At 35.6% G+C, this 16099-nt stretch overlaps 1 protein-coding gene across 2 annotated transcripts in view; it reads left to right on the top strand.

Annotated features, from left to right (window-relative positions):
* The window catches only part of lrrc4c (leucine rich repeat containing 4C), a 63509-nt gene that overhangs the window by 29096 nt on the left and 18314 nt on the right, over nt 1–16099 (top strand). For both annotated transcript variants that reach the window (XM_023326876.1, XM_023326875.1), the window contains one exon: nt 13502–13571. The gene's annotated coding sequence lies outside the window, so the exon portion shown is untranslated. The remainder of the gene's footprint in view (nt 1–13501; nt 13572–16099) is intronic.

Raw genomic sequence — 16099 nt, 5'->3', positions numbered from 1 at the left:
TACAAGTAAAACAAGTAAGAATAAAATAAGTGTTGATTAACGTCACCCAATGCTTATTTAAAGAATGCAAGTAAAACAACATGTGTTTTACATATATGTGTTTTATATTGATACAGTTTAATAACTGTATTGATAGGCATTAATACAGTGATTAAACAGAAAACTTTGATCATTAACAGAACTGAGAAAATCGGATTTATTTCTGAGCATTCATTAAAACTGAGTTATCCGTCCTCATGGCTATCCTCTCTTCCTCTCCTCATTCTCTTCACAGCATTTTTATTGTGTCAAGCAACATCGCACTCCCATTTCTTAAATTTTCCAATCTGAGCACTTATAGAATAACACACAACAGATGATAGAAAGACTTCCTTCTTATTTTGAAAAGATTTCAGCAGAGATAGACCAAAAGAGTTCAACCATTTCAAAGAGATTTTTAGAGGTCTTTGATTCTGCCCAAAGATCAAAATCATTCTTCTAACGTGTGCATTATGAAAGCACACCGTGATCTACAGAACTCTACTGAGTGATGACCCATGCAGAGGTTCTGCCTCAATAATTAAAGTTCACTGCTTTTCCATTTCACATCTTTTATTGCTTAATTTAATTTGGCATGGGGCACAAAAATAAATAAATAAAGAGCACTTTAGAATCTAATTGATGCTGGATTCTCCCCCATCCTGCATCCTCAGCATTCTTCCTCTTCAGCCAATGAACTTAACTAGGTGGGGGATGGAGCTCAGAGTAATATAAAGGTTAAGGGGAAAGGCAAAGAGAGGGATGAACAAGGATAGAGGAAGGAAGTTACGATATTGAACAGGGGATGATGATTTTATTTCTTCATAATCTGTTGTCGGCTTGTAGCTTTAGAGGTAAAGTTTATTTTTTTCTGTTGCTGTTGTGAGGGCGACTGGGCCTTGGCTTGTTTCTATTTGAGGTATAATAAATAGGTGTTATAAATAGGAGATATCAAATATCACAGTTGTCCCTCAAAAGAAATAGGAAAGCACACATTGCTTTAATTCTTCACCTTTTTTTATCTGGTGGTGTTAAAAACACTGTAGTAAAATGGCTAAATCCCGGAGTCTGACACTGTTGTGGTGTGAGATTTCTTATATACAACCTAAGCTGCTAAGGAACACTTTACTTTTGCAACAATGTCATCTTAATCAAAACCAGCACCAAGAGAAAATCTAGATCTTCCCCTTGAATTATCAAGAAACATGAAAGAAGTTCACTGAGACAGGTTTGAAGGCATGAGAGCCTCTGCATATGTCTTACAACCCTCATTTTGACTTTTTATAGCTATGGGGGACCTCCCAAATGACCCTAATATAAGAATGCATATGACACCTCAGTTCATTAGGAGGAACAGGGAACAGTAAGGAAGCCTTTTGTTGGCTCCCATGATAACAGCTTAATGCCGAGAACAGAGCGTGGAGACTCAGCTTTATGAAGCCAACTCAGCCAGACTTCTCTGGCATCCAATAATTCACTCTGGTCCAGATGGAAAATAAGTTTTATCCTAGACATTCAAACCTTAAGTTCATTCGAATAAGGCGTGGAATGGAGCAGAATGATCAAAGGAAAACACTAGAGGGACAAGGGAGAAAAAGTGACTTTTTTTTAATGACTCTAGGGTGTAATGGGAATGCTGTTAATGAGGTAGACTGGGATAAAAAAAAAGCTGTAGAAACCATGTAGAAACAAGCAAGCCCGGGAGGAACCAGAAGTACCTCTCAACTCAGTTTGCCCTATGTATTTAAAGCTGAACGAAGCTAACCGTAACTATTAAACCACAGAGGTGTGCAATGAATAGAGTTTGACTATGAGGAAGACAAAGCTGGTATTGAGAACGAACTGCTCCAGCTTTATTTCTCCTTCTCTCAGAGAGACAGTGGCAGCTCTCTTGTGAAGATCAGAAAGGTGGGAGATGGAAATTGAGCAGTAGTGGGAGAAAGAAGGAGAAGAGAGTGACTGTTGCCCCAGGAGGTAACGACTCTAGTCAGTTATTCCTCTGAGGCTTATCCTACTGCTCTTGAATTTCCAACTCTGAATGAAAAATAAATAACATCGTCACACGCCCTCCTTTTCTTGCAAGAAAGAACACTTTCTTAGCAGGCCTAGGTATTCACACAGTCAACCCTTAATCTCGACTCTTTCAGTTAGACTTTTGTTAGACAATAACATACAAATGTAGGGGAGCACAATAGGTTCATGTTGTTTGTCGAAACTAGGCTGAGCTGCAAAACTCTGAAAAACCTTCAAATGCAAAACATTTCTCACCACAGAACTAATGTACTTAGAAGAAATTGATATTGTTGATATTGTTAGCATGACTAAAACCTGTTGACGATATGTTTTTTCTTGTTCTTTTACTTAATTGTTCGTGGTATTATGTTTCTTTCAGATATGTCATTTTTACTCTTTCACTCTATATTATATAAGTTTAGGAAATACTGAGGTAAATTATGCCTGCAATCTAATTTTATGTTAATTTTTTTTTTCATTTCAGACAGATTGTGCTCTATGGCTGAGCAAAAACAAATATGTGTATGATTAGTTAGATTATTGTTACTGATTATCAATAGTATTTGAATCTAACAAATCATACCTCTGTGACTATACAAGACTTCATACACATTTTGAACTGTCCCTATGAATCTGTAAACACTGAAGAAGGCTTACATTAGCTAGTACTACAATGTCACCCGCCTTTCACTGAATCAAAGCTTTATGTTATGGCCGAGTGATTTATAATTTTGGGAATAGAAAACGTCCTTTCTTAATTCATCTAAATTAGAAAGGCTTCCTATTACAAAGCATGTTCTGACCTGCATTATACATTAAAAGTCATGCATTTGCTAAACATTTACTGTCCTTTGAATGGTCTTTGTCCTTCCTCATTTAGCTGATTCCTCTTCATAATAACCCGCACACTGTGGTATTGGACACATTACTCTACCTGGGAAGCCTGAGTGCTTCTCCTGTGATAACAGCCAGAATCAAGGCACACAGTACAATGCGCCTTATCTCTACTCTGATGGAGCATTTTCATCTTGCGCAAACAACACTGGCAGAGTATTGTAGCTTGGGGTGACAGACAGTGAAACTCAAGTCTGGTGAAAGATTGTTCTAGAAAGCACTAAAAGACTGATTGCTTTTTCAAGATAGAGCCACTTAGACAATTCATCATGACCAGTTTTCTCTGCTATTTGATGTACATGAGATTTGCAGAAGAAATCAAGTCATATCTATCACCTAAAAACATTGTGAACCATAACAAAAGTACTACTGCTTGGCTCTGGGAAGACACAGAGTTACACATACTCTAACGTACATTCTCACTTTCTCTCCTCCTCTTCCATCCTATCTTCTACTGACTCTATTTAGCGCACAGATATTAAACACTATAATATGGTCTTCGGATTTCATCCCCCTGCTGATATCATGTCAGCATTCCCTTCCTTAAGTCTGTTATCAACTTCTAATACCTGTAATCAACCCTGTGCTTAGTGCTGTCCTCACAATGTAAATCTGCTTAAGAATAGCTGCGAACCCAAAAGGCAAAATAGTCTGTGGCCATAGCCCCATAAAAGTATTGTGCATAATTTTCCATGTTATGGGATTGGATTTTCAGAAAGATAGATCAAAAATCAAATCAAATCAAATCAGCAAATCAAAATGCAATACATCTAATATTTTGTGATAAACATGAACTGAGGTGAAACGTTGCATTAATTACATTACTTACATAACATAAAGTTATTTTCCACAACTTCACACATAAACTCTCCATCTACTGGTAAAAAATAAGGTTATTACAAATCAGAAAGTATTGTGTGAAAAAATAAATAGTATAGTTTAGAAACCATTAAAAAGAGAACTGCAAATATCTTCTTAAAGTTCATTTGAAACAACCTATTAGAAATATTTTGTGTTGTTAGCTTAGGGGCATTCTACTACTTAGCAAGATCATGAAATAGGCCTCAAGAACAGTATGCATATTATTATAGACTGGAAAATTTCTTCTTAATACACATGCACACCAGTGAATGAGGTGAATCTCAAGCAACCCCTTGTTCAAGGCTCATTTCTGTTTTGTAAAACGTAGGAGTTGTGTTCATCTCGTGGGAAGTGGGAGACGATACTCAGAAGGTGATTCTAGGAGCTGGAAATGAGTCATCTTTTATGGAGAGGTATTTGCTGGAGTTTGCCAGAACTGATCTAGGAAGGGTCTCTTTATAAGCACATGTGCACTCCAACACCTCCTTCATTTAAGGTAATTTAAAGACACAATGAATATGGTGCAGTGCGAATGACTTACAGTAACCAGAGTTACTTATACTGGACTTGAAATGTGAATACCTTGAAATTGTTAACTATTTTTGTCACTCATTTTAGCTAAGAGAAACTACATTCATTACACATAGTGATTACACAAACAGATAATTACACAAACAGATAGCTTTTCATTATCTGTTTGGCTTACAGATAATGAAAAATTAAAATTTGGTAATTCATAGAATTAGAATTTTAAACACCATAAAAAGAAGATATTTCAAACAGAAATGTCAAGCTAAAAGTAGGTTCATTTCTATGTGCTCAATACTGTAATGGGCCTCCATTTGCATGGATTGCTGCATCACTGTAGCCTGTGGCACTGCTAAGGTGTAATCAGTGACCATCAATGACCTCATACTGCACTTCAGGCAACATGGATTCTGTGTCTTTCTGCTCTTTCTTCACACTCTGGGATCTTGATTTCAAAATGAAATGCAAACTTTTTTTTTTATCTGAAATGAGGACTTTGGACCACTAAGCAATCATTCAGTCTCTGGTTCAGAAGTTGCCTGAAACAAGGAATGTAACATGTGTAGGATTCATCTGTGGATAGTGACTTTCAGTGACCCTCAGTTCACTCCTTGTAAAGCTTTGCCCAAATTCTTGATTGAAGTTTGCTTGACAATCCCTTCAATGGTATGGCTATCCCTGCAGCTGGTGGACATTTTCTATCCACAGTTTTCCCATACACTCAATATGCACTATGAATATGTATGGACGCCACACTCTCTAAACAACCACTTTCTGTGGGAGTAGCCTTTTGTGTATTACACTCTTTGTAGATCAATGGCTGTCTTCTGTTCAACAGTGACTTTTTTAGTAACACTGCTCAGTACTTCTGTTTTTATCATAAATATGTTGAACGTTAACAAATCTGATTGGTACCAGAATGCACATATCACTCTGCACAGAAGATTATTAGACAATTGTTTTCCCCCTGCCATTTTTGGCAGAAACAAAATGCATCCTGGATTTAAAAAAAATATCTAAGTATATTAACATCATTCTCCAAGCAAAAGAAATCATCACAAAATATACAGTTAAATGTTTTTTTTATCTCACTCTAATTTCTTCTTTTGCAAGTTGAAGCTTTATTTAGAATCTTCTTGGGAATGTGAATTCTTGCCATTTTTCAGCTAATCTTAACATTTTTATGAGGATAGTGATACTGATATTTATGTAAATATCCTGTAAGTTGCTGAAATAAGTTTTTTATATCATTCTAACTTGAAACTTAATCACTTTTCTCATTGGAATTGGCAGAGCTTATTTAAATTGGTTGTTTTCCAGGAGCAAAGTTCACAATCTGTGAACAGAATAGGAGACTCGGTCATTCCATATCCTAAAACTTTATCAGCCTACTTTGTTTATTCCGCAAAACATTTTGGACATGGTACGTGGGAGCATCATGGTGTTGGCTCTGCTCTTTTAATGAAGATTATAAAAGTTGGATCTGCCCTTTTTAAAATAGCTTTTAAAAAGAAATGTTGTGTGGTAAAATAAAAGATAAGAGTTTGAGTTGTATGCTTATTTATCCAAATACAGAGGTGGTACAATGTTCAAACACGTTAATAAGCTACATTTGTTAGAAACGTTTTTTTAAAATTCTTATTATTTATTTCCCTTATTATGTTTGTTTCTACATTGATATAAATATTTAACTAGCCTTATTACAGAACTCATTAATCTAGGTGTCAATAAAAGAAACTTTATAGGGCTCATCGGATATTTACATACCCTCAACATTTGTGTGATCACAATTAATTTGGGGGTTACAATTATGCATTGAGAGATTATTCTCCTTAAAAGTTGTATGAAAATGTTGAAATAATTAATTAACAATTTTTTTTCAGATTAGCAAATCAAAGATTTATCGAGCAATTGTCACTGTGAATTTACTAATTTGGGACAATATCTCAAACAAAATCATTTTAAGAACAGAATAAGAAAGAGAAAAAAAACATTAGCATTTCTTATATCCCAGAGTGTTTTAAAACTAATACAGAAAACTAATCTGTGAATATGATATAAAAAAGGAAGATGTATAAATAGATAGGTGCTAGAAAAATTATGCAGCAGCAAACAATGAGGAAGTTAGAGAAAAAGCCTAAAATCAAAATCAGATCAATTACCTTAAGAACACAGCCTCATAGGGTTCATAGAAATCAAACAAGAAGCTGCCTCTCATACCAAATGGGGCACCGTTTGACGCATGCTGTTTAATTTCTGGGGGAAAATCCAAATGAGTACAAAGAACAGAAGGGAGAAATTAATCTAATTTGTCAGTTTGCCTCTTCAACTACTGCACTCATATGCTTCTGAAGAAAGACGCACTTGGTGACTCACCATAATGTCCATCACACCAGGAAAATGAAATGAATAATGACAATATAAAATTCCCTCTACTGCTCTCTCTTCTTCCCTTTCTGTCTTTCACCTTCTTTGCTCACATATCACACTCATTTGCCAAAAGGTTTCTTTATGCCGCCTTGGCTTTTCTTCTTAATTTTTATTCGACTTTCTCCCACTCCAAGGTTTTGATCTCTCTGCTGTATACTTTTTATTTTTGTCTTTGCCCACTCCCTTCATCATCCTATGCTTTTGTTGTTTTTTAAGTGATTGTGTCTATTTACTGTCTTTGTTTTTCTGCTAATTAACAGGGTGACAAATAATTGAAATTACACAAACACTGATTTACATAGCACACAACACTTTCCTTCCATTTTAGTGTGTTGTGCATTTCATATCAACAGTGGCACAGGTTTTACTAACTATTGCCAGAATCACAAATTGCTGGGTTGAAGTATGCTAACTATTACCTTTATTTTTTCTTCCTTTTGCTTTACCTTGTGTTCTACTTCTGAAGATTTTCTTTGTACATGGCATGTAGAGGGATCAACCTGCGGCTCTCCAGAAGTGTTAAGCAAGCACTCTTTTTTTAATAACCAGCTGATTGAGTTTGTTGTCTCACCTTATCCTTTGACAATACTTAATATCTTTTCTATGAGATTAAGGTCAGGTGAGTTTGCTGGGCAATCAAGCAAATGCTCAGGTATTGGTACTTTCGGGAGTATGGGCAGGTGCTAAGTATTGCTGGAGAATAAAATAAGCATCTTCATAAAGCTCATCATCAGAAGAAAGTACAATGTGTTCGAAAATGTGTGGGTAAAATGGCTCTGCTGAATTAGGACTGGATAAACCACAGTAGATAAACCACACCACATCAGCAGATTACATGGTTTCCCAAATCACTACTGACTGTGGAATCTTTACCCTGGACCTCAAGTGACTTGGATTCTGTACCTTTTTAAGATTGATGTATAATCACATGTTTAAGGTTTGAGTTGAGTGCGTATGAGCCAAGCGAGTGGTGTGACTTTTTATGCCTGGCACTTCCTATTCGGAGAGCTTAACATCTAAGCAGCTCTCCATCCCCCATGTACTGACATTCCTAAATCTGCTCAGTATTACCCTGATCAGGATTTTTTATAAAATCTATGTAGATGGTTTAGATGGTTTACATATTTAGCTGAATTTTAATTGATTTACAATCCATGATGTACAAATGTACAAATTTGTGTAAATTTGCACATCATTTTTTCATTGAACATTGTTCAATATGATCGATGCTCCTAACTATGTATACTGTGCATTTTGGTCCAACCACAACTCATGACCCACATGGCCATTAGTGACCTAAGTTAAATAAATTTTTTTCTGTGAAATAGTTTCTATTAGCTGTTAGCCATATTCTTCACACATTTTAAATTTATCATTGTTCAATGAATCTATTGGAGAGAAGTTTCTCTTTTTGAACAAAATAATAAAATACATTATTTTTAATGACACCAGATGTACAAATAAATTGATCAGTAAATTTTATAACAGAAAAAAAATCTCTCTTAGGCTTTTTTGCTTGTCTAGGTGAGGTATTGCAATTAAATTACAAAACCAAATTTTGATCCAAAAGTTGGCTTAAAAGAAACCAAAAACAAAAGAACAAATTACTTGCATGTTCCCCTGCTCTGTATTGTCTTTGTTACACCATAGACCAATCTGTCAGTCTTTATTGCTTCCAGAACATATTGCATCCCTCCCCTGCAGCTAGAATCCCCTTTGGACCAAATGCTAATTCAGTCAGGCTCTTAATCAGACATATTAATTCCATATCTACCCTGATTGAACTAATTCCACTCTGGTGAGATTTTTGTCTCCCCGATGCATCTCTCTTTGGAGCAAAAATAATACTGTAGTACCAATCAAGATCTTTTAAACATTTAATCCCAAAAAATTGTATTAAATATGTTTAAAAAATGGATGTAAAAATTAATATGCTGGTCACTAAACTCGGAGTGAATCAGAATTGATGGGAAGTTTGATGGAAATGTAAGCATATCCGAAAACCTGGTAAAGGCCGTAAAAGGGAAATTCATACTTTTGCCAGGCAATGTAGCTATGTCTTTAGAATGACTTTATTGTGCATCTCTCTTTCTAATGAAAAACTGGAATCTGGCAATGGTTGCCACATTTTCTTGGCATCTTAAGTGTTTGTCTATATTTAGGCAAGTCTGTTTGTTAGTAACTATGTTCATAGACTGCACCAGCGCAGACATGCACACACTGAAATGCTGACAATATGTTAAAAAATCCTGCAAGCTCACATGTTGTCTAGTACACATGGTGTATATCCCAGACGTGTTATTCGATATCAAATGAAAATGTATCAAAGTACATATTTAGCTGAATTTTAATTAATTTAGAATCCATGATGTAACATAGAGAATTAATTGGTACCAGGTAATTGTACTCCATCTTAATGTCCACTAGTGGCAGATCTAGAAGATTTTACATGGGGGCTGGGAGGCTAGTTACTATTTAGATTTACTTGAGTACCTTTTGAAAAAAACAGTACGGTACTTTGCAGTACAGTGCTCTAGTTGTAAATGATCATTTACTAGTATAATATTGTAAAATATCACAACTCTTGAGAAAAAATTTGGTATCCTTTACCTACTGTATCCTCACAGCCATGGCTCGGTTGCTCACTTTCGCAATCATAGAACTCTAAAAAGGTTACATTTTTTGGCAAACCTGAACCTACGCCAAAAATGCACAGATTCAGGTTTGTTCTTCAGAATCAAGGGTACTATAGTTGGTCCTGAACCAAAATGAACTAATTAAAAAATGCCAATTTTTATTTATTTATTTTTGAAATTTGGCATCGTATGCCAACTCTTAAATGAAATCATGCTAAATAAAATCATGTCTGATTTCATGGTAAATTAGCTGTTGTATTAAGATTTACTATTTTCATTGTTACCTATTTATTTTCGCAGTCTGACAATCAGTCTAACATGGTTTAACTGTGTGATGCCTTGCTGTGACATTGATCTTATGGAGCTGCCTCTGTAAGTTCAACCCCTGGAACAGCAAGCCATAAACATTTCACATATTTTAAATATTCATAAACTCTTCTTGAATAAAACACAAGCAAAAGCTAACTTGCAAAATTTGCTTATACTCTAAGAAATGACATACGAGAGTCACTGTCAGCTGCGACAGACTGGCGACCTGTCTAGGGTGACCCCGCCTCTCGCCCGAAACGTTTGCTGAAGATAGGCACCAGCACCCCTCCTGACCCCACTAGGGACAAAGGTGTACAGAAAATGGATGGATGGATGGATGGAGTCTCTTTCAGAAAGTGATAATTTGATAATGTGACGTATTAAACCGTGATCATCTATCATTGCAAACTTGATTGGACTTTAACTTTTTGTGCTAATACATAACCTGGATAAAGTGGCTCCTCTGCTGGGCAACAGATGTCAATATGCTTGTTACACACTAGCATGTGTGGTCGCTGTGCAAGAGTTAGATAATGTTTAATGCAGGGACACAGCCAGATTTTTCAGGAATCTCAAGATTATATTTATAAATATAGAATTTTTGGTGGCCAAATATTTATGTTGAAAGCTATAAAAGACTTCTGAACAAAAATATTATAAGGTTTATATGATTTTTTTAGGATATAAAACTTTTGAGGGCAGCTGGGAAGCCAAAGTCTACTGGAGGGGGTAGTTGAGCCCTCTTTTGCCTCCTGTAGTTCTGCCCTTGATGCCCACATTTTAAGTCAGCTAATATGTTTCGTCTTGTGGAATCATGTTGATCTGAAATACATGTGCACTGTGCAATGATTCTGTCTGTCTACCTGTCCACCGAAAACACATAAATTTACCATTAGATAATGACAGATGGCTAACAGAGCTAAGCTTATTTCACCACTTCTCCTTTGGGAGTCTATTCTCAGCATACTACAAACTGCACTGCCTCTCCCACAAAATATCCTAATTGAACAAGTGGCTGCTCACCCATTTGATTCAGCATGGTATGCTTTTCTGGTCTGTTTCAGAGGGTGATGTAGTGTGACCAGCAGGTCAAAATATGTTGACTTTTTGGAGCAGAAGACACTGATATTAGTCATGATTTGTTGCAGCATTGCTCTTTGAGACAGGGACTTTATTTTTGAAAAAGAGAGAAGAAGAAGAATATGGCTTAGTTGGTCTTGACTTGATGTTTTTATGTAGATGAATGATGTTAAATTAGTAATGAGAAAACAAAACTCTTGCAGACACACAAAGATGTCAGTTAGACCACTGAATGATGCAAAGTGTTTTTTATTTGATAAACTTACTGTTGGAATATACATATATATATATTTTTATTTTATGTAATTTTGGGGGGAAAAATGCATAGGTTCAAGTTTGTTCTACAGAATCAAGGCTACATAATTACACTATAGAAGCATATCACACTTTATCTGCTTTTGAACTGCCAGCTGTTTTTTGGCAATCTTTGCATTTAGGTTTTGCATAGATCTTAGAAAAACATTCTAAAATACTCACTTAAGAAGCAAAATGAAAAACATAATGATATATCACTTTGGAGTCTGATGACAAAAGGCAGAGGATATGTTTTTCTTTGTGTCAGAGTGTGTTTAAAGAATGAAGGTGGGGTGAAGTGGGGTGTTGCAATATTTATGCTGTTGTAACAGTGATGATAATGCTTACAACAACAAATTCTATATCCATCATCTACTTAGTAATATTAATTTATCATTTTAAAACTGGTTTAAGCTTTACAGCTCTGGACTGTCAGCCATAAACACTGCGTGCTGTGCTGTGTTTACGATCCATTCATTTAATCACTTACATTGCAGTTCTTCTCAGTTGCTTTGGTACACTTCTCAAGCCATCCTTGACATTTGTGAAACAGCTTATTTCTTAAAACATTCCATACAAATAGCAAAACATTATGGACTACCCACAAAAGCCAGGATCTTTCTCAATATCCTTGTTTCATCTCTCAAAAGCAAATATCTGCGTTAGTGAACATGCCGGTGCCACCAGTGTTACAAGTCATTGTTTCATTGTGTGTGGATAAGGCAGTGGAATTCCTTAGTCAGGTCAATATCACAGTAAACTCTTGAGGGATGTTCTACAGTAAATTATTGCTTAAGATTTCATAATAAATATTGCATGTTGGAATTGTGGGAGATCAAAGCCAAGAGAGTGAACAAGATTTACATTTATGCCTTTACTGTAATATGTTCACAGACAAAGAAACCTTATCTGTGTATGTGTCTGGTGGTTATATGTCTTACATCTCCTTGGTGAGAAAAAATCCTCAGTGGGTTTAAGGAATTAAGCTAAAATTCGATTGATTGGAGATAGTCACTGAGCATTAAACTTTTATTCTCAGACGGCCACTCAATTCTTAAATATGGAAAAAAAAAAGACTGTTATGTTACATCAAAAGTATTGCTCCCAATTCGAACACGGAACACAGATTTTTTTTCTTCCCCCTAATACTATAAAACAGTAGGTATACTGTTTTGTAGGGACTACAAAACAGAGAGGAAATGGAAGCATTTTCTCATATTTCAACCAACATTGGCCTATTTATTGATAGACCAACCTACACAGTGAAAAGACAACATTAAACATTTCATGGTTGCTCAAGTTACTGAATGCTGGTAGGAAATCAGAGACTATGGCAAGATTGTGCCGAATCTGCGAAATATGGTCACTATATCATTATTTACTGTAATGTTCTGTATTTCTGCTTCATTGTGTAAACTGTACCTTTGTTGTGATTTAATTTATGCATAGAGAAGCCTCCCTCTTAATGCCACTGGTATTCATTTTCAGCCTGAGATTATTTGAGACTCACACTTGAGTAAAATTGTTACTGCGTAACACTTCACCTCATTCGGATGCATGTAGGTACTGCTGTGTATTTTGAGATAATCTCAAGTACACAATTCTACTGATAAAACTACTTAGCAGACCCTGAAAAAAAACCTTCCTGAGAATCCTGAGATATGTGATTTTGTTTGTACTTGGCAAAGTTTGATCTAACAACCCTTAAACAATATTTAAACTTAAGCTCAACAAATGTGGAATATTCCCCTTTTGTTCATTCATTGTTAAATTTTCAGGTGTGCAACATATAGGGACTAATACGCTTGTGGCATTCCACGGCTGTTATTTAAATGTCATTTTGAAATAATGTGACAGTACATTTAACACTCATGAACCCAAAAACAAGAGTTGGTGAGATAAGCACACACTTTATATTCTATTGCTTATCAAACACACACTTATTTGCAGTTTCTACACGGTACTGTTGTGTGGCATAAAATATAGAAACCTTAATCTCTGTTTGCTTTCCTTCTCAATAATTTATTTACCAGGGGCCATCCTCACTGACTGTGAAACAAACTCACACTGTGCATTTATTTGTGTGTATGTGTTTGTTGCAGACACTTACTCAAGGCTTTATAGAATTGAATATTGCACTGACCCTCAGGAATGAGCTTTTCTAGCCATCTAGGAGCATATATTGTAGTCACTCTTAAGCAAAATCTCAAAGTTACTATTACAAACATCCGTAACAGTAATACAGAAAACATTTTTTCTCAATAAGGAGTGCATTAAAGTAGATGTCTTTGCATTAGGTGATGAAGTAAACCACATTTTATTTGTAATTTCTTAATCAATAGTATTTACTAAAGCCTGTGGTAAGGAGAATTAATAAAAAACATGTTTTGTTTTCTCAAGAATGACCTATGCTTATACCTCGTTTCTTGTATTTACAGGCACCCATGTTGGACTGGTAGCTGGAATGAAAATGACCAGAAGTCAAAGTACAAGTTACTGAACTGGCAGGTATGAAGTAAGCTTGAAATGGGAGTTTGGTTACCTTGACCTTCTTTATAAGCTTGCAAGGTTTGATCTACAAAAGAATGAAAGAAACAAATAAACAGATCTTTTTTTTTTTTTTTATCCATGCGACACAACATAGTTCCATAATTCTGTACCTATGGTTGACTTACTTTGTAAACTGCAATTCTTGGGAAAATACAAAAATCAGAGAATGAACTGTCTTTGTGGGGGGTATCATTAGAATTATCATTGGAGACATTACTGTTAAAAAACATTGCAATACAAAAATGAAAAATAAAAATCTGTAGCAGACTAAAATTTATCACCTGTCTTTAAATAGATGATTTTAATACACCAAACACATTAAAAGCACAATGTTTTTTGTTAAAATAAAATAAAATTTGTTCTATTTTAACAGTAAAATTCATATTATTATGCAGAACAATTATAATCTGTAATTTTGTTAGGAAAAGTTCTTTGTCAAGATTGTTTATTTAATATTTTTCTTTGTTTAATCCATAAAAATGACCAAAACAAATTGCTGAATTGTTTCAAGAATACTTAAAATTACTTGACAGCCTATTAGGAAAAATAATCATCCAGGCTATTAAGAACATCAAACTGGAACAATACTGGCTCTAAAGGATGCCCTGGGTATTTTAAAGTAGCATCACTTTCTTGGGAAGCTTAACGACCATGCAGAGCAATCGCTGGAGATAACGACTCCCACTAGAAGGTTTACTTCCCAATCACCAACCCAAAAGGGACAGCAAATATTTTCTAACTACCTACCTAATGAGGACTTGTTTTAGGGTTGTTGTTTTTATTACCACATATTGTTGAAATATTCAATTTCAGAAATGCTAGATTTGTTTTTAGATATTTTCACTATACAAAGGACATCTGTCAGTGTGGTGGTGTTTTTGAACCATCAGAGAAGACTCCCAATGACCAATGTTTGAATTATATATGAAAGATTGCACCATAAAGAAGTATTGTCAGAGGGGTCAGTTTTTGATGTTGGCAATATGAAACTTTGTTTGTTTTCAGTACTCACATTGAATTAGTGTTAGTAGGTTTTAGAATGAAGTTGAATTATTCCAAAAATCAATTTCTCTCTAAATAGAAAATAATGTTATGGGTTCACTTCACTGCATGAACAAGATTAGAATTTATGATTGTAACTGAAACATATATATATATATTTTTAAAATTAAACTCCACCTAGACCACTTTACTTTAATCAGTTGACAAGACCTGACTACATTCATACTCGGCTCAAAAAACAAAACATGTTTGATTGTAATGGAAGCCATGTAAGATCTGCCTGCGATTTTACATGATTGCAGATGTTTCACTTTCACTTATCCTAGTCGTCCTGCCTAGCTACCAAATTCTCCAGCTTGATGGAGACTTTTCCCAACTGGGAATAAGAGGTAAAATCAGGCAAAAAGAATAAATAAATAAATCATATAATTTCAATTTGGAGAGATTCACACAGAGAAAAGCAGCAGCAATTAGAGAGCTTTATTTATTTATTTGGTGCTCAGACCCTGACAGAAGATGTGTATGCTGTTAATGAGAATAAATAATTATGTGTTTTCTTTCTATTTCCTTCAGCTAGTTGCAAAGCTAAAGCTAAAGGAAATGACATGTTAGGAAACGCCCTCAAAGCTACGGTTAGAGAATATGACACAATAGGGAATGCCCTCTTTAGGGCGTTGTTTAGGGGCTAGCAAAGAGAATGAAAAACTTTTGTTTGATGCCATCTTGTTCTGCTCGCCCTTAAGGATAGCATGAACTATGGATCAGCTGTATTTTGGTATTAATAAATGTAATTCATAAATTCAACTCACTGACTCTTCTTCAACCTCATACAGCAAGAACTTAGCATGGAGAATGGATAATTCTCCACAATGCTGAGAATTGCCACCAGCTTGAATAGAGAGCTAAAGGTGAGGATTAGGGTCTTCTTCCCCATTGGCCCGAACACTAGTGGTGGAGTGGAGAATGGAAAGAGAGCGAGCCTGAAGGTGCTTGGGATAATGGGGGCGGGTGGGTTGCACACCCACCCGGAGGTGGAGGTGGGTAGAAGCACAGCTGGGAAGCAGGTGGATTGATGGATGATGAGCTTTATGAAGGGATACTTGATCAATGACTGCCTGAGGAGGAGCGGGGACTTGGCGGTGATTGGCTGCGGCAGAGACAAGCAATGATGATGCAGATGAAGCTAGAGAGAGTCTCCCAGCTTTAATTTGCACCAAAGGCTTCATGTGTCTTCATCTCAACACAACAAGAGAATATGCAAACACCCAGCAAAAATAGAGTGCATATACGTACAAGAAAGCACTATAGTCAGCAATGCTGAAGTCTCATAGATTTTTAAAAAAATTCAAACATCAAACAAATCAACCAGTTGTTTTTTAGATGTTACCCTTCAGCTTTAGTCACTTGGTCCTTAAACCTGAGAGACAGGTTATGGTTTCAGTGTGGCAAGATGGAATGGAAATCTTTAATGACAAATGCTATAT

Source organism: Xiphophorus maculatus, chromosome 2 (assembly GCF_002775205.1).
Source record: "Xiphophorus maculatus strain JP 163 A chromosome 2, X_maculatus-5.0-male, whole genome shotgun sequence".
Taxonomy (NCBI): domain Eukaryota; kingdom Metazoa; phylum Chordata; class Actinopteri; order Cyprinodontiformes; family Poeciliidae; genus Xiphophorus; species Xiphophorus maculatus.
Note: the sequence above shows the minus strand (reverse complement) of the source record. Positions and strands in the feature narration are given on the sequence as shown.